We start from the raw sequence: 27,050 nt of genomic DNA, 5'->3' as shown, positions 1-27,050 counted from the left end.
AAATAACAAGCAAAACCGTACAATCTTAGAGTAGTGAAATTTGGTATGTGGTTCTAGCACTACATATGAATATTTTAGTCCCATTTTGGGGGAAATCCGTCAGAAGAAGACATCAGTCCAAGTGTATGCGAACAGAATAACTGAAAGAAACAAAAAGCTAGATAGGTGAAATAGATTTATGCTTAGAATTGCAAGTTCGCACTAAATTTTGGATTGTAATGTCAAAAGTATGACTATCTATCGATCTGTATGTTAGCGTGTAAACATAAGAAATGCAATAACTTGGATAAATGAAATCTGGCATGCGGTTTTGTGACAAATTTTTAAATGCATCGAATTTCGAATCACTTTGGTCTAAAATAATACGTCTAAAAATATCCAGTTTTTTTTGCTAAACTGTAATAAATAAAATTCACCATTTTGTGCTGTACCCATGCAATTAGGAAAGGGTGGGGGAGATTCCAATATGCGGATTTTGTCGCGACCTTCGAGGGTTTGCTCCTTATCTCCCCATCACCTCTGACATGTTCAGGAGGTGCAGGATAAAAATGGTTGTATTTTATAAGCATACAGGAGAATCAAGAGGAAGGCACTCCCTTTTGTTTTATTTGACCCTCCCCCCCCCCTTCCTTCAATAAGCAATGGTACATAAAAGTCTTCTCAGAAGCAGGTAGCTCTCATCCTTACCTTTCTAAGTAGAGTGATTCAAGTAACGCATGCCCAGTTGGGACGATAGTTTTAAAAGAACCGCCGAACATTTGTTATCTACGAATCCAAAAACAAACCACCACCGGAAAACAAAATGGATCGAAGGCCACATTCTGATGGCATCTAATTTCTCAAGACGCTCACAAGGAAGCCAAGGGTCATAAAAGTGAGCTCGGTGAATATTAAAGTCCGTTACCGGATATGAACCCCTCTTTCACTTCAAATAGATAACAGCGCGGGGCATTGTATCGGAAAGAATCGGAATTAGTGCTTACGAAACGCTGCCCACTTTTACTGAATGCGTAGGCCTTAATAGTATTCCATGTCGGGATGTACGTGTTTCAGGAGGAGGCTAAACTGGTCACAACGGGGAGACACCGACGGGGAAACAAAATACTCTAAACGCAGACAGTCACCCAAGGTTACTTCACGTGACCTATACCTGATGGAGTTATTTAGCACCAGACAGGCTTAGCTTTTTTCTTTTTTGTTTAATAGATGTCACTTTTTTTGTGAAGATCAACAATCGTGCTATTGCTGGATATTACAGACACAGTTTCAATTTTCTCTGGAAAAGAATGGGAAGAGGTGTGGTTAAAAAATCTATTCATTTCAGAGACCATAGAAAACCATTAAAAGTTTCAATTGCCAGCATCATAGTGGTTATAAGCTGGCTGTTTTTTATGAATTGCGGTATTCTAGATAAAAAAAAATTTGGTTAGAAACTTTTTACATGGTTTATAATTAAACCTAAAGCTGTCAAATTTGGCAGTCTTCTTCTCATCTAGTAGGTACTCAGTAATAGAGATTTTTAAAAATTTTAGTTAGATTCGTAATTAAAAATTTATTAAATTAATCTCTTTAAAATTCGAAAAAACTTTTCGATTATATCAATTTTATTTTCCCTCAATCTTTTTTCTAATTTTAATAAATTTAAGCACTTTTTTGTATTCGAAATATACAAAGAGAAATTATTCGTCAAAATAATTGAATTAGAAATTTTGATGAATTTCCACATTTCTAAGTGAAAAATAAAATTAAAAAAAGCTAAATATTAGGATCCAATTTTTTTTTTAAAGTGCATTCATTGATGCATTTTAAATTATTATCCTGAAAAATGTATACATTGATATAAATAAAACAAGAGAAATTTTGATTTGATTATTTAATGTTTAAAGTAAAGGGAAATTAACAAAATTTATCAGATGTTATAAAAATTGATTTGGAATTATTGGTCACTTAAGCTGAGAAATTTAGAATCGTTATTTTGTGATAAAATTGGGCCCCTTCACTGCTGAAGTCTTTACCAAAGTGTGTGTAGTATAATGAGCAAAATTGAACTAATTGTAATCTGTTCCATGATATACTGATGATTGTGGAATAAAAATTTTACGTTTAGAATTTTTTTTCCATTTTCTTTTCAATATATTTAAAGAGAAATTACTGTAATAGTTTAAAAATTTGAATTCTACATTTGTTGTTGTTACTTATGCATTTGTAAACAAGTCCTTTTACGAAGTCAGCGATTTAAGCCGAGTTTGTGCAGTAGCTTCTGAGGGTAAAGGCCCGCTAATCACTCGAATGCAAAAGTCTGACTTCTAACTAATATGAAGATGACACTCACAAAATCGCTTGCACCCCTTTTCACAAGGGGGTTCTTCCACTCACTTCACAGCTAGAATACAGGGAGAACAGCAATGTCAGAACCAGAATCGTACCTGGGACGCAAAAATAACTGGGAAACTGCGCTACCCCCCGGTAACTCACCTTTTCGATCAACACTTTTAAAAGCTCGTTGATTTTAATAAATACATATAATTTTTCTTTATTTCGCTTCGTTTTTAATTATTTAATTAAAGTTTCGAAAAGTCACTCCGACAAGTACATTTCCACTTTCTAAAGTATATATGCATGAAATTTGGTAACTGTAAGTCAAAAATGTCTGTTTTTAGATAGCTAATACACACATATTCTTCTTTATAAATAGAGATAGCGATTAGTAGAGGTTATACTGGACAGGAGAAGGCTGTACAATTTAATATAATTATATTATTTTATTTTTAGACTATATTATAGATATAGTCTATATTATAGACTATATTTATCAGAATTAATTTTTTAATTATACAAAACAGAAGACTGTATAATTATTTTTTCATATCTATGCTCATTGACTTTTAAAATATAATTATTACCGTTATCTAAAGCATTTTTCCAATTGGAAATGTATGTGTATTTCGATAGGACTTAGACTTAATTATTGTGCCATGATGAACATGGCACAATAATTAAGTTGTCTTTATGTATATAGTTGTACTTTATGTTGTCTTCTTTAGACCTTGAATTGTTCAAACGTGATTGACATCATCAATAATTACCACATTTAACTGTTTCTATGAAAGAACAACTTACTTAAAGTAACAATATTTAAGCTTTTTAATTAAGTAAAGAAATCTCACATAAAAAATGATCACCACGCTTTTTTTTTTTATCATTGTTTAAAAGAGTTCTTGCTAACTTTAAAAACTGAAGGATAAAAGCGCTACGACACTAACGTGATGGAACAATAAGAGGAAAAACCAATTTTATTGTGTCTGCACAAGTGATCTATCTGTCTGAAAATGCTACTCTAACTCACCGCCGCAGTTAATAACTACCCGCCTCTGACGAACGGCCAGCTCGTCGGGAAAAGCGTTTATGTTTAATTTCTACCAATAATAAAAAAGAATGTATGTGTCTGAGTGTATGCTAATGTTTTATAAAACAAAAAAATTGACCTAAGTTAACAAACGTGGCACAGATTCGTAATGAACATTTCGGAATTATATTTTTAAATAAATAAATTAATCAAAAATTATGCGAGTTTCTGTATTTTTTTCATGACAACTCTGCAAAATATTATTGTACGAAACTAACCTTTATGCCATCTTAAAGTTTTAAAAGCTTTGTTTCAATGATACAAATTCATTTGTCATGCAATGTTTTCCTACATTGGGATGTTTTTTTTTTGGATATAATTTTTAATGATTTTCAACAATAGCACTCACTGATGCGATTCTAATCGTTTCTATCAAATATTTAATCACATGATATTATGCCATTGTCGAAAATTATAAAAAAAAAAAGTCTGATAATTAGCTGCACACGCTGTTTAAATGAAAAATCAGAAATTGAAATTACTAATAAGGAAGTCGACACGTATTTTCAAATACCTAAACATATAAGTTTAAAGCACCCAGACATATAAGTTTAAAGTACCCAGACATATAAACAATACATAATTTCAATTACCTAGACATATAAATTTTTAAAGTCATTGTAATATCTTAGGAATCGATTCCATTAAGAAGGTTCATGTATACAGTAAATAGAACAAATGCAAAGCTACCGAGGAAACGTTTCTGTCTCTATTTGAAGTTAAAAAAAATACTTTGTTGGGAGAATCATAAATGCCAAATTAAGCATTAAAAATTTAATTAATATCAAACATAAGCAGTATTACTAGCGAACCAGCCGGTCGCCAAAGAGGGCTAATTTCGAATAAATATCTAATAATAAGCACGATTTTTGAGGATTTTCACGTTCTCTCAGGAAAGTATATGATAGGTATTTAATCAGAATTATTCAAGTCAAAAGAGATGAAATTCGTTACTAACCAAATGACCCCAATACAGTTTACAAAGAGACCCTATATCAAAACCGGGAACACATGAAAATTGAATTTTGTCTCATCCTCTTCCTCTTCAAAGCTATTTATTTGAGTTTTCATCCTATATATTATTTAAGTTTTACTGTTTCTTTTTACTGTCTTGTATATGAAATATAGAGAAAGCGTTGTAATCGTCAAAAAATTCGAACTCGGGATTTTAACAAATAAATACGTTTCAAACCTACTTGAATCCTAAAAGCAAATCTTTGAATTTACTTTAGTTATATAAACGTCACGTTTAAAGCAACACTGGGGCTATTTTGGAACGGACCTCGTAATTTTGAACCGCGGTCAGATGACGAGGACTACACCTGAGCTGGAGCCCCCTCTCCCGATCACATCACATCAACAGGAGGACGTTTGGCCATGATGGATTTATCTCACAACAGACCCCCTTACACGGCGGTCCTTCGGTGGAATGGGGTCTCGAACCTGAAGCCCTACGGCTCACAAGCCGAGACCTTATCACCAGGCCACCACGGCCCACACATTTTTGGGATTATGCCTGTCTGTTTGTCTGTGAAACGACAGTTCAGAAACGGCTTGAGCTAGACAGATGTAATTTGGTATAAGGACTTAAGACCAAATTTGTAGATTTTTACCAATTTTTGAACGAAATCCATTCAGAATAAATGTGTTTGGCTTTTCGAGTACAAGAGAACACTATAACTATAAAACGCAAACAACTAGGTAGAAAAAAATTGGTACATCTGGTCACTACTCCAAATTCGTGGATTTCTATCAAATGAATTTTCTTCCAAGAAAGTCTTCCTGTCTGGTTTTCTAAATATAAGTTAAGGTGATAACTAGAAAACAAAGAGAGCAAGATAAATGGAATTTGGTACACAGATTTAGTATTTAAATTGTAAATTCTGAATTAATTTTGAATCAAATCTATCAAAGCGTTGACCATCTGTCGACTTGTACTTCCGCATGCGTATAAACAACAATAGCTCATAAGCGCAATGATTTAAATAAATGAAATCTGGTACGTAATCTTGTGACTACAACTATAAGACTGTGTCAAATTTTGATTCAATCGATCAGAAAAAAGGAATCCAAAAAGAATATATGCACATGATAAGTTCAGTAAATTCACTAGATTCACTTCAAATATTTATATTTCAAAACTTATGATCGCCAATGCTATGCAACGTATTTGCGGTCTTACCCAAGGTCTACAATTTTATACGAGGAAAGGGTTTAAGACCTTTATTGAAGAACATGCGGGGAAGTTTCGAGAGGTCCACTCCTATTCGTTTTGAAGTAATAAGAAGCATACAGCGAAATATAGGAGGATAGGAATTATTAAAGACTTAAAATATCACATAAATAGCCGACATTGAATCACGTTGTTCATTTAAAACAAGAGTTAAAAAGAAAATTTAAGATAATACCAATCACTATCAACTTAATTATGCCAATGATTTTATTTACACATCTCTATTTATATTAGGTCTAAAAACTGAAGAGTGAACTAAAATCAACGAAAATTGCGTAAAATATTACAGAAGGTAGCTGCTAGGAATGCTTAGAACTGAGATACCGTACAGCTCTGGGCATCCTTGTTCTCTTGTTCTAAAATTATGTTCTCTTGAATTCTTAAATAATTTAAAATCCTTCAGGCTTGCCATTGCATCAGGCTTGCAATTCATTTTGAAGAAAAATGTCATTTTATTAATTGATATTGAGCGACGCTTAAACAATTATGAAAGATTAACTGTCACGCACCTGCATGAAAACACTGTTATGGCTGAATTAACTGACGTTGGAAAAAATGTTGTCATACCAAGGACCTTTATCTCTTCTGACTCATCTGCGGTTTTCCAAATGACCGAAAGACAATTCCCACTAGAAGTTATTTTTGCAGTGACTATCAATGTATCCGAAGGATAGACACATCAAAAAGCTACATTGTACAGGTTGGTTATATTTAAAGTGACCCTATTCAGACCCTTCTAGAGTCTATTGTACCATTCGGGTTTTGAAGAAACTTGGTATATGCATTTTATGGCTAATGGGAAAAATATTTCTGCAATAAAAAGTAGTTCACATTTTGACTATTTATTTAAAAAAATTCCTTATACAAATTAATTAAATCTGTAAAGAGACTTGCAACCAGAGCCCGAAAATCATTGTCATCATTAATCCTGTTCTTACAGAAGAAAGATCGAGCTTTACAGATATAAACTGTTTTATCAAAACGGCAGCAATAGTTTAGCAGCATTGCGTGAATATCGTCCTTTAAAGGAATTGTGAAAAGGACCCATGGTTTCAAGAAAATGATTATGAAATTTGAAGTGACTGGCGATTAGGGAGTGTTCTAATTGTGGGGATTCCTTGAAGACAGTGCTTCTGGAGAAAGAATTAGAACTTTACATAAGTTGAAAGCCAGCATTACCCGCCATGTTGCCGAAGTTCCTCGAGAGTTTCTGCGCATTACCATTAAACACACTATAATATCACGCTATTCTTTAGGCGTCATAATTACTCCTGGTGGTTAAAATTTGAACTATTTCTTATTGAAGAAATTTTTTCCGCATGGTTTATATAATGTATATACCAAGTTTAATTAAAATCTGATAACAAAACGGGTAATAGAGGGGGTTGAAGATTTCACTTTAACTATAACTCACCTATATTTGTAAAATGTTGAACTTCCTATATAGTCTTGCCAAAAGTCACTAAAACCAAAAATATTTCAATATGAATTGCAAAAAACAAAAACAAAAAAAAAAACATCTTGATTGTTGAAGAAGAATATTATAAACAAAATGGGGCTACAAATTTTACATGATGCTTTATTGTAGAATTAGTCAAATAAAGTCATTGTGGGTTTTTTTCATGTGTATACATTGAATATTTACTTTAAAGGACCCCAAAAAAGCGACTAAAATATTTTTTTTTGGAGAGGGAAGGTTGAATTTTGGAAAAATTTGCATACATTTAATGATGCGCTGCCTTTGATTATAGAAGAAACCAAGGAAATGTCTAATACTAAGGAAATTTCTAAACTTTTTAATTCTTGAAAGACACAAACAGCACACATGGACAAGACTTGCAGAAGCATAGAACAACCATTTATATATTAATTCATAAATTAATTCAAGCAGAATACTTATAGATAATTTGCACTATAATCGAATTATGACCATCATAAACGGCACCAACACACAAACTCTTGTTTCGCCGTGTCCAATTCACTCGATCACAGCACTCTAGTCTTTCGCTTTTTCGCCAGATGGCGCAGTCGTTGCACTAGTTTGGTTAGTTAGTTATAGTGTTAAAAAAAATCGATTATCATTTTTGAAGATATTGGTTTCTGAATTTTAGGCATCAAAATAAGCGTAATTATCACATTCTAGATCTCCTTTTTTGCATTCAATGCATTTGGAGTATTTATATTACATTTTACTGTTAAATAAGGATTCTAAATTAACCTATGGAAGCATTAAAATGATATTTTGTACCAAACTGCTAATGTTAAGCATTACAGAAATATTTCCAGAAAAAAGGACGGAATTTTAATTTTTTTTTTAAATATTATGATTTAAAAATAAACATAAATTTTATTTCCAAAATAAAAATTTTATGATTGTATTAAGAAATTCCGGAAGAAAGAATAAACAAAAATACTTATAATGAAATACTTTAAAATACTTACTAAGACAAATTTTGCTTGAAAAATACACAAAGCACGGTATAAAGCATAATAGTTACTTCCCATTTCAAGGTTACTTTCATCATGTTAATGACATCATGTAATCTAGACTTCGTGTTAGCGATTATCAAGGAAGATTTTACATTCTCAAGGTTTGAGGAAATAAAACCAGAATCAAAGGGAAGATACCAATACCTTTATTGGAAAATATTTGAGGAAATTTCTGAGAGACCACTTCCGCTGGTGAATCATATATGCCAGAATTTACAGATAATTTGCGAGATTTTTAGCATTGTCATGTCTAAAACTGATAATCATAAGAATAAAAAGTTTCGATATGTTTTTTTTTTGGAATATAAAGAAAGAAAAAAATTCCTCTCGGTAAGCTGGAAGGCAAAGGTGGATTCCTTTACATCTAAGCTACTAAGTGATAACATAAACTGTTGATGTCAGAAACACTCACAATTAAGGCTTGAAAATCATTTTTCAACCCCTAACGCCTAAGATATATTACAGTTATCGAAACACTTTCAATACAAAAGTTGTTCGTCTTAATGAGGTGCTAATTTGGCTAATTGGCTTTATTTTCCTATCTTCAGTATGAAGAAAGTAATAGCGAAATGAAAATTTCACATCCCCAACCATTTCAGCCCCCTTTGAACTAGATGAGCCATTTAAGAACTTGTCAGAGACTTTTACATTTCTAAAAACATATTCCAAGCCAGTTAAAATCCATATCTCTAGTTATCCTGTTAATTAAGATCCATTAATAAGATAACAACTTGTTATCTTATTAATGAACACACACACACACACGCGCGCGCGCACGAACTTTTGAATTAAGGGTAGTTTTAGGCTCTGGGACCATGATCGGTAAAGAATTGAAGTATTGTCGTGAAAACTATTGCAATAGGTAGTCTTCCTATAGGAATCTACCTAAAAATATGAGGGTGTGAATAATAGGTAACGATAAACAAAAAATGTTGAGTAAACATAATACATTCATCGTTGTAATAAGAGCTGTGCGCGATATAAGCTTGAAATTGATACTGTAATGAAATTATGACTATCCTCTGAGAAGGATATTATGAGCATACAGGAGCTCAGGATGATTTTACGATTTATTGCAACCCCCCCCCCCTCCAGATGCAGAAAAGAAGACATATTGAATTTGAGATTCATTCTTTTCGTAGGAATAGCTTTAAAAACATTTCTATTGGTTGAACAATATATTGTGTAAATAAAATGTAAATAGCCTGAATTAAATTATTTTAAAATACGAAAATGTGTATCCTTTGGTCCAGTACATAAGAAAAGTGAAGTATAGAGTTCTAAAATAAAGAAACGTAAAATTCACTAATTTTTCGTTTTTTTTATGCACATTCGTTGCTTTCTGTCCTTAAAAATGCCCCACCAAGATTTAGCTTTCTTAAGACAACAGGTAGTTTCTCTACAACGCTTTGAACAGATATGCTTTAGTTAATATCGTTTGCATTTCCTTTAAGCATAAAAAAATACAAAAAAAAAATATGTGTTCGTTAATTTTGAGTATCGAATAAAATATAAGCAATGTTTTTGTTTATATCAGTTTTCATTGATTATATTGAACCTATTAAATTCATTTTGATGTAATTAAGAAAGTAAAGAAATTTAAAAATAGTAGCAGTTGGGGATTTTGGAGATCAGTTTTACATTTTTTTAAAATTAAAGATTTATCTTAAATAATAAACGCTTATTATTTTAAACCCAGAAAGTTTATCAATAATAACTATAAATAAATATGTTTTAGTTAAAAATATTCAATGCTTCCTCTAAGAAAAATATAATGTCTTCATGAATTTTGAGAAATGAGAAAGAAACTATATGTTTTGTTTGAAATCATTTTCATTCTAATTAATAACTTTATTTTAATATCCTTTTTATTGTTTGTTCACATTAAATTTATTTTGATGCAATTAATAAGGCAGAAAAAGTAGATATGGTAGCATTTTGGAAACTGAAAAAAGTTCCGCGTTTTTTCAAACTAAAAATTTGCCTTAGTTAACAAATGTTGAATTATTGAGAATTCACATTTTAACCCATGCTGATTATCAGCAGAAGCAAATTTACATGGACAATAACAACAACTTAACAAGAACTATATTTTAGTTTCATTATTTTACGTAAGGTTGAAACAGGAAAATTTCCATGAGACGAAAGTAAAATAAATTATCATCTGCTGAGAAGTTCACTTAACACATTTTGATGCAAAGATTTATTACATATGGAGAATTTGGCGAGCATTTAGGTTGCTGCCGAATTGCAGTTATGATGCATTTTAGTATACAAAATTTACAAACATTTTAAGTAATATTTTCAATAAATGCTATCACTTTGATAAGTTGAAGAAGCCAAGTTTATTTTTAATCCTTTTTTACTTCGCTTAAATGTTTTTAGATACTATAGAAAAATCAGTGGGAGTTACCTTCCCAAAGCCTTCTCGCGTGCTGTCTATTAAATATTCTAGAGAATGCTTCGCATGGCAGTGGCGTACAATAATTAGGAAATATTAACCTCTGCCGCGAATTTTAAATTTTTTTTTTCTGAATTTATTGTATGCTCCATGGCGAGTTTTTTGGCTATTAATCTCTGGCATATGGTTAATATTATCCGTAAATCGAATTTATGTTTTACAGACTTTTATTCCAACGGATCAAACAAAATTGTGTCATAGAACTACAATTTAAATCACAAAAATATCGTACCAAATTTGATATGTTTAAGTTATTTTGTTATCGTGTTTAAATGTTTCTAAAAATACAGATAGACAGACGGCGAACTCCTAGTTGGATTAGACTCAAAGAAAGATATCTACACTATAGATGTTAAATATGTGTACCAAATTTTATCCATTTAGATCCCTTCGTTTTGTAGTTATCTTTTAATTGTATATTCGAACAGCGGGACAGGCAGACTTCTTCCAAACAGATTTTGCTCAAAATTTGACAGAAATCTATAAATTTAGTATAAAGACCAGAGAGCAAATTGCATCCATTCTATCTCGGAGTCTTTTTGAGTTATTTTTTGTCACAGAAAAACGGATAATTTAAAAAAAATATATATATATATATTTCGAACTTAGGGAGGTCTAAAACGTGGGGATTCGTCAAAATCTCATACTCAAATTTTTGGAACGATTACAATACTTCCTCTATACTTCGTGTACGAGAATTAAAAAAACATCAAATGCGGGATGTTTATAAAATTATTTAACAGAAAATAAATGATGTTTAGAGAGCGAGAGAAACCAAACAGAGGAAAACACGAATAAACTGTCTTTCTAATAAGAACATAAAATGAAAACGTGCAGCTGGATATTTAAGAATTCTTAATAGAAGATAAAACAGGGAAGTCTCATTAAGTCATAAAATATACATACGTATGCATTCAGAATCAGATTCCATCGGTCACGAATTCTGTGTCGCCGTGCATATTCTGCGAGGAAAATAAAGCCCCAAATTTTGTTCTTTCCCAACTTTTATTGTGTTTTGCTTCTGTTTATGCCAAGCTGTAAAGGCAAAGGCAGAAGAAAAAAAAACTTCCTATGTTTTCACAATATTCTGTTGCTTTGGCCATTACAATATAAATGCGTAGGGTACTTTTCATTGGCGATTATGAATACAATATGGAAAAGTTCCACTGGACAACAAAAGATCTAATGGGAGCCGAAGTAATAATCCAGTGAGAGTTCTGAAGGAATAATTGGACACTGAATTTCATTGCTTTAACTATAATGGCAACAGCAAGAATCAGAAGTAATGATCGTTTGGTGCGATATGCAGTTAGGAAGTCCTTGAAGCAAGGTCATAAACAAGAAGCAAGTTTTGTTCCTACTTTTTTTTTGTTAAAAGTTATATGTTATATCATTGTGCGTTGCTTCGGTAGACTGATGCAATAAACACAATTGAAAAAAAGGAATTTAAACGAATAAGTTCAAGTTCGATTTCTGACATTGTAACGGTTCTGAAGGGGTTAAAAGAAAAACTGCTTTCATGTAATGATAAGGAAAAGAAACACATGGAACAAACGAAGGAATGCCGAATTTTTTTTTCTAATGGCATACATTTCAGAATTTACACCAGAAACAATATAACTATTTTCTTTTAGAATACAAAAACTGTTACGGTCAATTAATGATGTGATAGAATTTATTGTTTACATCAAGGTATCAAATTACTACAAAGTATGCAAAAAAAAAAAAAAAGCTAGTTCTTTTTTATCAATATTACAAAGACCATTAATCATATAAATTTAACACACTGAACATGGAGAGCAAGCCTATCTTGTTTTTTAAAAAAAATACTATAAACTTACCAGACAACATTTAGGAATAATAAAACTAGCAGGTCACAAATGCTATTCAGTAGTTAAAACAGTTTTACTATTCTTATTCTTTTTATTCCAATTATCATTCCAAGACAAACCGTTACAAAAATGATTCTGTGTCAAATGACTGATTTGTTACTTAATCATTCATACCTCTCTAACACAAATTTCTACATTCAGCATTGTGTTTAAGTTTTAGCATTCATTATAATGAGTGTTTAAAAGAATACTTGTTCTTTTAGAAAGAGCCAAACGATATTGCGAAGTTTCGTTTAGAAATTCTATTATCTCATTTCTACTTATTTGTTTAAATAAAAAGTAAGATAGGAGAACCATATACTTTCAATATTCAGTGATGAAAACTAGATTGTAAATATTTATTTTATTTTAGCAACACTTAAAATATACATTCTTTTCATACTGCATTAATTTATACTTTTCATCACGACTCTATCTTCGCTTTTATTTTATAGGTCCAATTTAATTATATTATTTATAACGAATTTAGATTCCACTTTAGCTCAAAAAATTTTAATTGAAAGTTTTTTTTTTTTTTTTTTTTGTTTTTTTTTGTAATCTTTAAGAAAAATTCCTCTGAATTTCTGAGAAAGATGGGTTTTTAAAATCAGTTATCTAAACGTAAATAAAAATAATAATAAATTATAAATTATAAAAATAAAAGTTGGAAGTTGTAACTTCCAAGTTTTAGAAAATTATATTTCTAGGTTTACGTTTATTTATCTTATTTATTTTTTTAACTATAAAATAATATTTATATAAAAGCAAACTTTACTAAAATCTAGTAAGATTTGTATAAACAAATAATACTACGAAATAGAAGAAACTTGCTTTAAAAACGGGACGTTAATATAACTAATCTAATCTAATGAAAATTCTATGAATCAGAAAGCATTCTTATTGAAATTAATTTGAAATAAATCTGAATTTTATATAAAATCATTATTTAAAAAAATTAAAATATTTGCTGATCATTTTCCTTTTATTTTATTTTATTTATTTAATTTAATAAGTGCATCTGAAGTAAAAAAACATATTTCCAGGAGTCTACTTTATTTCTGCCAGTTAAAAAGTTTCTAATTCTGTAAAATAAAGAGAATATTTTTTGTCAATGTGATTTTAATATTCGAAACGTGCTGCAGTGAAAATAGATAAAATTTAATCATACATGCAAATTATGCTATGAAAAGTTAAAAATAGAATCACATTTCTACACATTGCAGAAAGTTTCTTTCCTGAAACTTTTATAAAATTTTAAATTAAGTTATTTAAATTCTGCAACTTTCATCATTTCCTTACATTTTTATAGTAGCACATAAAAAATAAATAACCATAATTTTTCTTGAAACTAGAACTGAAAGAGAATTGCAAAAGAAAAAAAAAAGAACAAAGGCCTGAAGAAATTTTATGACAAGCATGAATTCGTCCAAGGTTCGAGAAAACACGAATTCTAATTAGAAGAAGCATTCTAAAGATTGATATAATATCTTTGTATTGTGCTCAAAGCTCGTTGGTTCGCAACAAGAAGTTTATAGGTGCCCTGCTCCAAATAAGTTCACTATATTTTCTCAAAACATCTTTGATTAAGAAATAATGTAAATAAATTTCAGACTAGGCAGCTGTCTAAAGTCGCTTGATTGAAAGGGGGAGGGGCTTGTGCAGGTTGATAATAAGTGTTATTAGCCTGGTTTCCAAAGAAATAAATTTATAAGAAATACATATTTTTCAATTATAAAATAACAGACTACTTATTTGTGCGTACATTAAATTATTAAGAGCATTAATTAAAGTATAAATACCATTTTATTACAATTATAGAATATTAATTATTTATTGACTGATTAGTGATCATATTTCACCTCACAAGCTCTGTAAAACAATACTATTTAGAGTTATAATTGCTGGAAATTTATTATGTCTTACAATCTTCCATAACAGTTAGATGCTTGTATTTGTAAATAAGAAAATCCTTAACTAATAATTATGATTTCTTTATCAAGAATTTTATTAATTTATTTTTGAACCATTAATTTTAAAATAAATAAATAAAAGTATATATATTTTAAAAATTACTACGACAAAGAATAACAAAAAACAATAATTTACATGCTGATTAAATGAAGTAATTTTTTGAAACATCAAACTTGACCAGTTATTAAAAGATGGGTCTCATTATGTGCCTTGCCTAAGGCCACATTGCCTATATCAATAATTGTTTTCAACTATCATTTTTTTATCGGAAAAAAATTTTAAAAGAGAATTTTTTTAAATTCTTTTTTGTCAGTCAAGTATTTGAAATTCACTATTTAGATAAGTATCAGATAGTGAAATTTCTTTTTTTTTTTGTTAATTATTTGAAACTCTTATTTCCCAGCATGTAAAATATTGAAAATATTGCGAAACAATAATTTAAGACTCGAAAATACTACTTGCTAGATAAATGAAATTTGTATGCGTTGTTTGCAGGAAGTTATAGATTTGTATCAAAATTTGAGCGAATTCTTTCTTTGCATCTGTCAATTTGTATGCACACGGAGATGATAATTCAACGATCGGGGGTGGTATTTCGAAATTTTCGTACATATTCCATAATTCTGTCAAACTGTCACATTAAAGTAATGCTATTTTAATTGTCTTGTATGTGATCCATTCATTGAGTGAATGAAATTTTCTAATGGAGACGCCTCAAATCAAACCCTATTGAAAATATAAATGTGTCCTTCATGCATCTTTTTTTTTTTTTTTGTCTTGTAAACTTGACAGAAATTAAATGAAAGCCTTTTTTTTTTTAGCTTTCAACAATGGAACAAAATCACTAATTAAATAATTGATAAAACAATGAAAATGATTACAATTTCATGGCAATAACGTAATCTATCGTTAGAAATTAGGCAAATAAATACATAAACAAGATAAAATTAAAAAAAATAATAAAATTCGGGGGAAATTTGTTCAGCTATTAAACTGGCATTGTTAAAAAAGGAATGTTTTAAACTTTGAAATGGCGTTAAATTTATTTTTCTGGGATAATATTTTCGAAAGTTAATGAGGAAAATGTTAAGATTCAATTTAACAGTTAATCAGTTCAAGTTCTAATTAAACTTTCAAAAATAAATCGATCCGAGGGGGCACACACCAATATATATATGTACCAAATGTGGGAATTATAGGTCAAACAATCTCACCTGTAGAGCGCCAAAAGCCAGAGAGAAACACAGACACACACATACATTCATCTTTATTATTAGCAGAAAAGACAGATTCAAACCTACTTTGATCCTCGGATCGCTAAAACAGCGATAACAATATACTAACCAGAAACATGCTAGAAAATTATTTTAAAATTTGTGAGAAAAATTTAAAAGATTAATTTCTGCAATATTAAATCGAAATTACTTTATAAGAAAGATTTTGGAACGTGCTGCTGTAGAACATCTGTAGCTATTTATACATAATGGTATAAAGAAATCCTCGTGTTATATAGAAAGTGTAAATGTTTATTGCAATTTCTGTGTCGTATTATCAGATAGCTGAATTATAAGAAAACTTATTGTAATTAGAACAAAATTAAAAACATCATTTTAAGCTTTTTTAAGTTAAAGAAATCGAAAAAGGTTTTTAATAGCTCATTAAAATTCTCAAATGAATGATTGAAAATTTAATTTTCCTTGATCAGATGTTATAGCGTATGTTACTTAATATGAATGTTTATTAAGATAGAAAAAGTCTATTTCTATGAAACTGAGCTAACGCAAGCTTTATCATCAGTGAAAAAAAAGGATACATAATTCTTAATTTATTTCTAGACACGTACAAAGTTTCAAGTATTTTTATTTGCCTTTCATTATAAACATGAGTATCCATAACAAAAATATAATCGAAAATATCTCAAATGTGACATTGCATTTATTTTTAAAATAAAATTTTAAGCTTCACTTTACTTTTAATATTACTTCATATCAAACATACTTTTAAAATGAAATAATTTAAAGTTTCGGCAGATGAAAAAATGGTTTAAAACTAGACTGAAAATAGTATTTGGTTTCAATGCATTTTGAACCAAATAATTTTTTGTATCTACTTAATTGCATTTAATATCAACATTTTTAATTTATTTTGCAATCCTGAAATATTCTTAATTAAAAATATTCACAATCTTTCAATGAATTATTGCAAATATAAAATGACCAAGAAAACTTTAAAAAAAATAAATAAATGATTATTTGAAGTACCATAGATCTGATATGTTCGAAGTGCAAAATTGTATTACTATAACTATATTTTTAGCTTTGTTATTAAAAATCTTACAAACCTGTCTGTTTCGAATGAAAGAAAAAAAAAAGGGGAAAAATTCATTTGATCGTTTTGAAATTTAACCCAGTGATAATACAAACAATGAAATCTTGAATTATGAAAGAATAATATAGCGTTATGAAAAGAATAAAAATTCGAATTTGCTTTTTTATATGCCTTCTGTATACGGTAAAATATGTTTTTAATTTGCTTCTTAATTAACTTCTTCTTTACTTTTCATTTAATAGAAATTTCCTTTTTAAATTAACATATTATGCATTTCCTCAATAATTTTCAATCCAGCCAACTGTGCGAATGTAAATTCGTCATCTAACATTTAAAAAAAAAAAAAAAAAAAAAAAAAAAAAAAAAAAAAAAAACGAAAAATGAAAAATTTCAAATATTGTTTTCAGTTACTTCTGCAATTTTATTGTTTAAAACAGTTTGATTTTCGGATTTATCGAAAGAAAGCTTCTAACGAATGTTTCAAAATGATGAAAATTTAAAAAAATAGGGGAAAAAAAAGAGAGAGAGAGAGAGAGAGAAATCTTTGAAGGTTCTTATGAAGATGCTATTCCTCGCAATTTAATCGAAGAATTAAAATGAATGAAATTCAGAGTTGAGAAAAGTATTTAAATTCTACTAAAAACTAGAAACTATACAGATTCTTTTCTTTTATTAAAAATGTTTTATCCAAAAGACTGTAGAAGGAAAAGCTACTTTCGTCTACGACTTTCTACGTCTTTTCTAGACGGATATAATTTTTATAAAATATATAATACTTCTCTTATACTTTAGTTATGTAGTTAAGAATATAATTTCTGAAATGTAAATAATATTCTATCTTAATTCATATGTGTAAAGAAAAAAAAAATGTCTATTTTTGTCTGTCACTCCTAACTATATTAGAGTTACACGGTTCGCTCGAAGATACAGGATGAACTAAATGACCGGTGTTGCGATGGCAATAAGCAAGAACTATGATTCAGTCTTAATAAAAACCATTACTGACGGCTCTCTCTCTCCCGTAGGAAGTTTATCTCGACATCGGTAATTGATAATTCTATCACACGGTTACTAGGTCAACCGTTCAGAGATAGCCTGGTTGGTAGGGCGTTGGATTCGCAGCCCTTGGATTGTGAGTTCGAACCCAGCCGGCCGAAGACTCCCCGTGCATGTGGTGGCTGGTGCATGTATAAATCTATCGTGGCCACGAAGTCCTACATGTCGAGACAATACAACTGGGGGTACTGTTGAGAAGTGATCGTTCTAAGAAATACAAAAAGACGATTTTAAGCCGAGAGAGCATCTCCTAAAACAAGAGATGCTTTCTCGGCTTAAAATCGTTGACTTCGTTAGAAGGCTTGAATCAACAATTATGGACATACGAAACAACAACTATGCCACTTAGGGGAGCGAGAATCAACTACCATACAGGAAGTTTCTCTCTATGTCTGATTCTCATCTCTATGTCTGAAGTACTTACCCAGTGGGGTTTTGATTGTTATAAGAGCTATTCCTAAATAGCGAGTGTTCGGGACAGGAAATTTATGCGTGCCATCATAGAATTCATTTTTAAAGCATTCAATTAGACGGAAAAAACTAAGCTAAATTTCGGTCAACGAAACTTTTGGAACATTTTCAACGAAAAAGTCATGAAATAACGACAAAAATCATTTACACATCACTATTACGTACACTAAAAACAACAAAACAACAAAACAAAAAAAAACCGTCTTCTATAAATGTTTAAATGATTCTAATCATTAAAAGTGATAAGTTCATTAAAAATTATACTTTTTACTGTCAACTGAAAGGTGAGGATTAGAAAAAAAAGAAGGAACAACATGAGGTATTTTTCGGGATTGGGCACAGAAATACAAAAAGACGATAATTCCTTTTCTGATCAGAGCAATGAAAAGCATTATATGAAAAATGTTTTGTAGTCATCATAGCAACGATGATTCAGACGAATTGAACTAAAATACGAATTGTAGTAGAAGATCAGAAGATGAAAAGAAGAGAGAGAGGTTTAGCTGCTGGATAAAGAATCATACAACACGAGAGAGATGAACAAAAATCAACAGAAGACGGCCAGTTAAACAGTTTAATGCGTTTAAAAAGAAGACCTCGTCAGCTAGATTTTTAAAACTTATTTATATTTTATAGGAAAATATTTTTTAAATATTAAATGTGAAAGCTTTTTCACCTCAATCACTACTAGACGTATCAATTAATTTTTGTACAAAATAAAGTTGCGATAATGAAAATTTTTATTTCTCGTGATTGTTTTGTAGGTAGAACCCATTCACACCCTCATTCAGTTTTTTTCTCGACCAATGTATATTAAAATCTTTGTGGCGATATATACATTACATATATGTAAACATATTTTAGCACCTTAGTGGCGATATATACATTACATGTAAACATATTTTAGCACCTTAGTGGCGATATATACATTACATGTAAACATATTTTAGCACCTTTGTGGCGATATATACATTACATGTAAACATATTTTAGCACCTTTGTGGCGTTATATACATTACATATATGTAAACATATTTTAGCACCTTAGTGGCGATATATATATTACATATATGTAAACATATTTTAGCACCTTTGTGGCGATATATACATTACATATATGTAAACATATTTTAGCACCTTTGTGGTGATATATACATTACATATATGTAAACATATTTTAACAGTGGCAGGGCCAAATAGAAGAAACTTTTAAAATTTTAAAACTTCGATTTTTTTTTCAATAAGAGAGAACTTTTATGTACAAGAAGCGATGATAAAACTTAGATCCGCTTACATCACGACGCAAGTGCAAAAGAGACCAAAATTTTCCCTTCAGTGGTTTTGCTATGAAATTTTGATAGGGATTTCTTTGACACATGGTGATTTAGACGAAGGAATTTTAGGTATCTTTAAAAGAATGTTCTAAGAATTAAAGATTTTTATCCCTTCGCTCAGAGTGTGAGAACCTGCGGAATTCAGCAGTTTTAACAGAGCGCGTGTAGAATTAATTAAATAAAAAAAGTGGGATTTGGATCAGGAAATAAGAGAACATTTTAGAATTAAATTAATATGGGTTAAATTAAGATAAAAATTTGGAAATTAATTATAATTTAAATTAAATTAAGAGACATCATTACACACACATATCTCCAGTTAAATACTTGAATTTGCACACGTATTATTTAAAACAAGAAAAAGAATGTCGTCAAAGTTCAAATATCAATCAAATATTCAATTAATTAGAAATTAACCAAAATTTCCACAGTAATTTCAGAAGAAATTATTCTAAAGAAATATCTTTAAATTATATTAAAATTCAAAATTGTACTGTTACCAACATCAATTTCATTCATGCACAATTTTTCTTTAAATTGCCATGAATTAAAATAAATGTGTATTGAAATTAATGTTAGTTTGAATTACTCTACCTTTATTTTTTAATAATATAATTTAACCGAATTTTTCTTTCAAAGTAGTGATTTAAGAGTGCCTAAAAACAGCCATAAGAGAAAATCCTAAACTGGGTCGTGACAAGCAGTTCTATAAATCAGGAATTAAAATAATGTTTATATTTTGTCATCTGCAAGACAGTATAATAGGATTTCAACCGGATTTCATAAATGATATTTTTATTAATAAAATATTTTCTTCAAAATTGAATTAAAAAATTAATATGTTCGTATTCTGTCAATTTTGGCTTAGACATTAATATAACTAATTGCATTTTTAAGAAGTTATTTGCAGTATTAACTTTACTACAAAAAACATGACAGGATCTTCTACATTTACTGAATTTATTACAGAAAATAGAACTTCATGGATCGAGATTCACAGAACGTCATTTTATAACAATGCGAATGAATGACATCATAGTTTGACCTCTCAAGACCTTGAAAATCACGATGTCCCTGACTGTCACAAAGTTTGTTTTTTGATTCATCAAATAATTTGAACCGAACCGTTGCTGAGGCCGTGAGAGTACAAACAGCTGAACTGATATTTGTTGGTACAGGGCAACGAACGACCGAAACGTGTTTTGATTCACTTTGCCATTAGTGAGTTCCGTGAAAGAGTTGATAACTATTATTATTGGTTAACAGAAGCTAGCGTTATTAGCAGCAAGATGTTTGAAATTCTCAAACTCATTACAGTTAGTTTCCAAAAATAAAACGAGCTCATCGATTTGTTCAGTTCAGATATTATAATTATAGCATCTATCGGGAATTGAAATATTATGTGATTGGCATTCAAATGATTTAATTATAGTTGATGATCGTTTTTATGCTCCTATTTAAATAAACTTATATAATATATAATTTGAACAACTTTATATAATACTAGAATTTGACATTTGAAAATTTACTTTAATTTTCTGCTGACTTTGAATTAGAACTGAACATAGACAATAAGTTGCAAAAAAAAATATATAATTATTAAATATGAAATATTATGAATGATTAATGACTGACCGCCTCTTGCTTTATGTTTAAGAAATTAATTGCATACGTTATAAAGTAAATTTTATTATAGATTAGAATAGAATTACTTGTATAAGGTTAAAAACATAAATGATAGTCATAGAACAAATATATTTAATAACAAATTAGATAAAATTTCAGCTCTAATAAAAAAAATAAAGAAAATTAAATTATATTTCTAATGTATAAAAAATACATTACATAATTAATTTGAATAGAAGAATTGTTCTTAAACTTTGTGAGCAATAGTTGCACAGTGTGCAAAAAATTGCAGTTATAATTTTTATGGAATTTATCATAATATGTGTATGAAATTCATGCATCTTAACTTTTAAGGAAACAACTTTTAACAACGTTTTAGTTAAAAATAAAAATAAAAATTAAGGAAAATACATCGTCTTATTATAAAAAATGGATTGGGAAGATTTCAAATAATTAAAGAATGTAAATATTGTCAAATAATTAAAATTAATCCTTTAACTGCAACGATCCTGCATTTGGCGATTTTGGGAATTTTACATGCACCACTCGGCGCCAAAAATATATTTGATATGCCTCACAGTTTAGTTTCATTCTGTATATAACAGCCAATATTGTGCGTAGCAGAAAGTGTGTATTCCGTGCTTCGCTTCTTTACAATAAGCGAACAAATTTGAAATTCGTCTGTAAATTGAACGGAACAGAATTGTCATATTTGAAGCACAATATTTTTGGTTTGGTTTTTATATTATAATAAAATACCGCACATAAATATGTAATTTAGAGGTTATAGTAACGATGGTACTTGATCAGACTTTTTTTTAATATAATTTTATAACGATACCCTTTTTGCAAAATTATCAAATATTTCAAAATATAATATATATATAAATACTTAACATAACTTTTTTTTGTGTATATATATATATATATATATATATAATTTACCCGGCCAAAAATTATGTATATTAATGCATTTTTCTATTAATAATCTGAAAAGTCGTCTGTCTAGCTTCTTCAGCTCACGTGTCTTTTCAACGAAAAATGATACAGGTTTAAGTAAAACGCACTTTCCTATTCTGCTTAAGTAAACAAGGACGCTTTGGTGGTCAGTCAAAGTCAATATTTTTCTGTAGGGATACATGTTTGATTATACGAGTAAGAAAACTGAATGCGCAGTTTTATATACATTTTTTTGTTTCATAAGCTTACATCTGCGACGTTTTAATAAGCAAACGGAAAAGAAGTTTAAAGATTTTAATAAATATAAACTACTTTTAAATTTAATGCAAATACTGATAATTCGATATGCATATAATATTACATAAAGCACGACATAGATCAGAAAATGTTTTTATTCCCTTATTTAAATATTTTTTTATCAGTAAATAAGCGAAAACTTTATCATTGTATAAGAATCTGAAAAAAATTATATAACTTAAAAATAAAATTGATCTTCCCGCTTATAATCGTTAACTCCATATAGTGATGAATTTTGTTATTTTGAGTTTCTAGGCAGTGCACATCCTAAGGCACTATCTATTAATAAGATGATCACTTTAATTTCACATTTCAGCACATTTTCTACATATTAATGATTTATTTTAGGATATTTATTTATTTTATTAACTTCGTAAATATGTTCTTGTTTTCATTTATCTATTATGGCCTAAATATTACTGTTATAGATAATGTAACATATAGGAACCTGACCAATTATACTTAAGAAATTGTTAATATTATGCGATAGTCTTACCATTCTTAGAATTTGCATTATTCACAAACAAATTTATTTAACAAGAAAGTTAAAAAGCTTTTTAATCAACTTGCTTGTGATCTCTATTCAGCCGTCTAGATAGAAATCTGCCCGACTGCATTTTTCAGATATATGAGATAATGGGCTTACGAAATCATTGGAAGACAGTGAAAGAAGTTTTATGTTACTTGAATAAATATCATTTTCCTATAGAAAAATATCAAATGATATAAAGTATCTAAGAGTGTAAGTAAACAAATGAAAGATAAATAACTAAATATAAGGCAGTTATTAAATCAGATAGATGATCAAATTAATTCCATGTATTTCCTAAAAACAAATTAATTTACATTTTTATTTATAAATGCAGTTCGTATTCTTATTTTAAGACACATTTCATTCAACTTTATTAAAATAATATCATTATTATTGATATATATGAATAATAATTCAACAATGAATATAAAAATATTAATTTTTCTTATATTTATGATTTAAACTGTTAAAATAAATAAAATGATGATTTAACATTCCTTTCTGAAAGATTTAATTTTTGATATACAGAGTAAAATCAACCATAAAAGGATTATTTAAACGCCATGAATTAATGTCGTGTTTTGAAGGCACACGACGCTAATAGGGACAAATTTTGAAAATTTTGATTCGTGATTAAAACCGAAAAGAATGTCAATTTAGTTAATATCTCAGTGCAAGGTTCCCTCAAATACTGATCAATAATAAAATTCTTAAATAGAATCCGATATTCTTAATAGAATTCAAGAATCTACAATAGAATTCAAAAATCTTAATTTAATCAAAAAATAATAAGCCAGTATGCACAATGAATATGAAACGAAATAAAAAGAAAAAAAATATTTGAACCTGAAATTCTCAAGTGCAACAAATTTACTTGCGTCAAGCTATTCCACTCGTAATAATTTATAATTCTGACACTCAGCAGCGAGCTTGAATTTTAAATATATCGTAATATTGAAAACTGGAAACCGTTTTTGACAGGTATGATAATAATGGAATTACAATCTGACATTGTTCTTAAAATAAAAGTTGTAAATTGTACTAATGCTAAACTTTGAAAAAAAAGTAGTGGAAGTGACCAATTCTTCTTTAAAATACTAAAAAGTTTTTCACAAACTCCCAAATAAAGTCATTATTCTTATTCCCAAAGCAAAAAAAAAAAAAAAAAAAAAAAAAATCGAGCAAAATTGCAAACACAAGTTGCACAACACAATCTTTATTTTCACAGTCGAAGGCATAAGTAATTTACGTCTGATATAGTAATAATAATAATAAACAGAATATGTATTTTGGACATCTTTTCTTCAACCGTTCGGAACCAAAACTTTATACAGAATTGCAATTTTAGTAGAAAGATCACATACAAAATTTCTTTTAGCTAAGTCACTTCGTTTTTTAATTATCACATTTACAATGTCAAATGAGCAATGTTTGATGATGTGATAAAAGTGAAAACTGTCCGGTAAGTCTCTAATTAGTTTAGAAGAAAGTATAAAGAAGTAATTAATTAGATGTTCTTACGGCTGATCAAACAGGATTTTTTTTCGATATTCCAAGGTGTTCAATTTTCAGTGATGAAAAGAAATATTTCTTCCACATTTAATGACATTTAAAGTTTTATTTCAATTATTCGATTTTCTGAAACGATTAAATTTTACCATCATTATTTCATTCTAAATCAAATAAGAACAATATCTTTACTTATGGCTAGAATTAGTAATTCTTTTAACCAAATGTTACGATGTGAACTAGGATTCATTTTATCTTCCTTAAGTTTAAATATAGATGCATATCAAAGAAATAATAAAACAAAGGCGAGCATTAAAAAAAACTTTTGATATGCTCTTTAACTGTTCTAAAAGAATAGTAATTTTTAGTATTTAGTATTTTAGAAAGAAATTCCAACTAAGATTTTAGGAAATAATAAAATGAATCTATTTTTATTTTATTAGAAAGAAAAAGATTAACTAGAAAATTATACTTAAACATTAGAAGCAATAAATATGCCCGATAATTTTATTTGTCATTAATAAAAATACCATTAATTGTTTTTAAATAGAGCAAACGGCAAATAAAACGAATTGAAAGCTTTATAAATTCTGGTGTTAACGTAAATTAGCAATATTTCTAATAACATAGTTCTAGTATAAACTAGAATGCAAACAGAAAATTAGGTTTTATAGATACTCTTCACACATTTTAATAAGAAACGATCATTTGTAAATTTTGCATATTTAAAGGTAATCACTGAGCAACTTAAATACGAAGAAAGAAAAGCAAACTGCAGGTTAAAGCAAAAAATGAAATTGATCGGTTTAGACAGTTGTTTTATTATTGAATATCGTATAATATTTTCAATATCCGAATATATTAATTAGAGTTGCGTATAGTACGGATTTAATTGATTCGGTGTTTCTCGTTTAGATTGAGAAACCAATTTATAATTAAATTAGATATTGAGATTTTATTATAAAACGAAAACATTATGCTTGAAGAAAATTAATTAGTTTATATTTTAATACAATTTTTTAATTCGAAAATTACAATGTATTTTTGAAGGGAGTTTCGAGTCAAAAAAAAGAAAACAGTTAAACTTAGAAGAAAGCTGACTAAAAAAATTCGAAACTTAAAATTCCCAAAAGATTAAAAATGATAATATCAAAATTGAGAAAAATAAATGTAAGAAAATAAGATTGTTCTTTTTGTTTCGGCATCCGAATCATAAATTTTTGCAAATTCTTGAATAGTTTTTTTTTGTAAGCATAACAGAACGACAATTCTAGATGATTATATATAATCCTAACCATAATTTTTGATATCATGGCAACAAAAAAAAGTAAACATTTTTCATCCTATGAATAAATAGTTTTTGCAGAGAAAAGCTAAAATTAATTGGGTTCTATAATTCATATGAGAATGAAAACGATTTTTATCACTTTTGAAGCAAAGACCTTTATTCGGATTAATTAAAAATTTTTTTTGACGATATGATTATTCAATATATTCAGCAAAAAACTAAACACAAAAGATATCAGAAAATTACCGGTTGTGAGATAATTATTAACTTTCTATTCTTGAATAATAAAAATTATAATAATAAATTCTACAAGTTTTGTTCGTATTAAAAATGAGTTAAAAGAAAAAGAATAAGTTTTGAAATTCATCTGAAACGGAAGAATTAAATACATTTAAAACTTACCCCTCAGAACTGCAGCAATGGGGACGCTTCCTTAGAAATGCTCAACAAATTAATAAACACATACTTCGAGCTCCGTTGTCTCTTGGTGAAAAACCTGAAACCACAGCTGCGCCTTCAATGCTAATATGCTCCAGGCAAAAACGGAGAACCGAACAAAAAAATGTTAAGCTCGAACTAATGACTCATGCGCACTGACTTACCTACCAAAGTAAGTTTTTATGCCGCGAAACTTCAGAGCATCTCACATAGCAGAAGTACCATCAAAATCACAGTACTGAATGAACGGACAGGCAAGGTTGTTGAATCGTGTTTTCTCAGTAATTAGGGAGTTACAAACTATGATGGCAGATAACGCGATTCTCTGATAGCACGAAAGAAAAACGTGATGCATTTGACTTGGAAAATTAAATTCGAAGCGCTTGAGTACACTGAAATGGAAAATTTCCACCAGGTGGCGCAATGTCCATGAACTTTCTCTGCAACAGGTAATTTCAACGGCGGCAGAGAAGCGTCTGTTGTCTTTTTTTTCACCTGCTTTCGTGTTTTCTATAGAAAGAGGAAGAAACAAAACACGTTCCTATAAATCGCTGTTTTTATAGACAAGACTATTCAACTGCAAAAAGCCTCTTGCTATTCCCATCTCATTTCTATAATTCATGATTTTAATGATGTTACACCATTCGTAAAGATTTCAAAGTCAAATCGTTTGTTATAATCAGACGATTTAACTTCTTAGAACATTTCGCTTTCATTTAGATTATTTAAACGAATGCTGTTTATATATTTAGTTAAGGAAAATGATTCTGTTTCAGTAA

The 27,050-nt window shown here is 29.1% G+C and overlaps 1 protein-coding gene across 4 annotated transcripts in view; it reads right to left on the bottom strand.

The window, feature by feature from the left end:
* Positions 1-26,669, bottom strand: part of LOC129984536 (uncharacterized) — a 48,951-nt gene extending 22,282 nt beyond the window's left edge. The window contains exon 1 of one of the 4 annotated variants that reach the window (XM_056094440.1): positions 26,440-26,669. The gene's annotated coding sequence lies outside the window, so the exon portion shown is untranslated. Of the gene's footprint in view, positions 1-7,053; positions 7,080-26,235 lie in introns of those variants that run through there. The other 3 variants (XM_056094438.1, XM_056094439.1, XM_056094441.1) reach the window with 3 other exon arrangements.
* Positions 26,670-27,050: the final 381 nt, after the last annotated feature.

This window comes from Argiope bruennichi, chromosome 9 (genome assembly GCF_947563725.1).
Source record: "Argiope bruennichi chromosome 9, qqArgBrue1.1, whole genome shotgun sequence".
Lineage (NCBI taxonomy): Eukaryota > Metazoa > Arthropoda > Arachnida > Araneae > Araneidae > Argiope > Argiope bruennichi.
This window is presented reverse-complemented; position numbering and strand designations above follow the sequence as displayed.